Source organism: Equus caballus, chromosome 1 (genome assembly GCF_041296265.1).
Source record: "Equus caballus isolate H_3958 breed thoroughbred chromosome 1, TB-T2T, whole genome shotgun sequence".
Classification (NCBI taxonomy): Eukaryota; Metazoa; Chordata; class Mammalia; order Perissodactyla; family Equidae; genus Equus; species Equus caballus.
In genome coordinates this window covers 54,340,676-54,342,980 of record NC_091684.1, presented here as the reverse complement: position 1 = coordinate 54,342,980, position 2,305 = coordinate 54,340,676, and the positions used below count along the sequence as shown (strand labels likewise).

The window sequence follows — 2,305 nt, the reverse complement described above, 5'->3', positions numbered from 1 at the left end:
TTAATTGTCCATTCACAGCAATGTAGGTGTTTTCTAGCATGTCTCGCTATTACCCATTTCCAAAGCCACTAGGTGTTTGTTACAGCCACACCCCACTTCTCAATCCCAATTTCAGTCTTAGTCCTTTTGGGCTGCTATAACAAAATACCAGGTGGCTTATAAAAACAGAATTTTATTTCTCATAGTTCTGGAAACTGGAAACTGGAAATTCCAAGATCAAGGTGCTAGCAAATTCAGTGTCTTGGGGGGACCCACTTCCTGGTTCATAGATCACCATTTTCTCACTGTGCCCTACGTGGAGAAGGGGCAAGGATGCTCTCTGGGGTATCTTTTATAAAGGTACCAATTCCAGTCTCTCATAACCTAATCACCACCCAAAGGCCCCACCTTTAAATACCATCACACTGGGGATTAGGTTTCAACATATGGATTTTAGGGAGACACGTACTTCAGTCTATAGCATTATGTATTGGGAAATCGCCCTGTAGAAGGGTGGTACCAGTTTGCATTCTCTTCAGCGATAAATGAGAATATGTTTCCCTACAACCTCACCAATAAAATGTCATCACATTTTTTAATTTTCACCAATCTAACAAGGGTTTATCTAATGTCTCTAATAATTAATACACTTGAACACTTTTCATATGTTTAAGGGACATTTTCATCTACATATGTTTTATAAAATGTCTGGTAATATCTTTTTCTTATTTTTCCAGTGAGTTTTGAATTTTTGTCCCTCAAATTTAAAGAATTATTTATATTTAAGGATATTAGCCTTTTTCTTAATTATGTTGAATGTATTTTCAGCCAATCTGTCAGTTTTCTTTTGACCATTTTTATGTCGTTTTTGCCATAAAAATGTATTGTATTTTTGTAGTTAAGTTTATAAATCTTCCCTTTTATTGCATCTGGATTTTGAGACTTAATTGAAAGTGTTTCCCTAGATGAAGGTTATAAAGAAATTTACTCATATATTCTTCTAATACACCCCTGATCCATTTGGAGTTTCTTCCCTGAATGGTGTGAGGGATGGATCCAACTGTATTGTCTTCCACTGGCAACCCTTTCTCCCAGCACCATTTATTCAACGGACAATGAGGAGCTGCTGCTGGAGTCCAAGCCTGAATCCCAGCACTAAGAGGAGTCGCTGCCCACCCTCTGCCCCCCGGGTCCTAGACCTAGCCCAGGAGCCTCCTGGAGCCTTGGGGAGGGTGGAGCTGGGACTGGTGGAGGGTAACCCTGGAGACAGCGCCATTAAGGATGTAGAGCTGGAGGCAATCAAAGCCCGAGTCAGGGAGATGGAGGAAGAAGCTGAGAAGCTAAACAAGCTAGTAGCAAAGGAGATAGAGAAGCAGATGAAGGCGATTTCACCTCCAGGCAATGCTGGCCCAGTGATCCTGTCCACTGAGAAGACAGAGGCTGATGCCCGTTCATCTGTGCTGGCAATGTAGACTATTGTGCAACAGCAGAAGTGCTGGAAACACTCTCATGGTTGTGGTTCAGTCAACGTGCTACCGTACTCGGTGGCAAACGGTTTGCCATATACAGATTTCTCAGACAAAGAATCAGTGTGGACTTCCCTGGCCTAAGATGATTCCCTATTTAAAGGAAGACAAATCAAGGTGATCCAAAAAGAACCAACAGACCAGGCATCAGCACAACAGAGCGGGGTTTCCCCAAAGCCAATACCTTGCAGGGCCCACCCACTACAAAAGTTCCTGCTCTCCGTCCTACAGTGGTTTCTTTTCTTCCGAATTATTTTATTGAGGTCATAATGGTTTATAACATTGTCTAATTTCAGGTGTAGATTATTATTTATTAATTTCTGTGTAGACTGCAACAGCGGTTTTAACAGGCCCCTGGGTGGCACTTACGGGACTGGGTTAGAGTGACGTCATAGTATTCCGTTTTCTAAAAAAAGAGTGTATTAGGAGGAGAGAGAGGGAGGAAAAAAGGGAGTGGGGAAGGGGGCTGCTCATTCACTCTGGGGATTGCCATCGACACATCTCAGCTGCGCGGGTTGCTGCCCCTGATTCCCTGTCCCACTTCACCTTCTTGTGGGCTGCTCAAGAGTAGGTGGACAGGGGTGTAGGAGGGATTATTTTAATCCAGGGCTGTGGAAGGACACCAAACTGTTCTGTTGTTACCTTCCCTCCATCTTTACCGTAATTTTCACAGTCGTCTCCTGCCTGCTCCTGTCCTGCCAGCTCTACCACCCACCCACCCCTCTTTTCTGGCTCCCTGCCCCTCCAGATTGCCTGGTGAGCTATTCTGTTTCCTTTTGTGTTTCTTTTTTTGTTTTCCG

General features: G+C 43.7%; 1 pseudogene; it reads left to right on the top strand.

The window, feature by feature from the left end:
• Window positions 1-1,094: 1,094 nt before the first annotated feature.
• LOC138918682 (polyadenylate-binding protein 2 pseudogene) lies at window positions 1,095-1,767 on the top strand (annotated as a pseudogene).
• The last annotated feature ends 538 nt before the right edge of the window (window positions 1,768-2,305 follow it).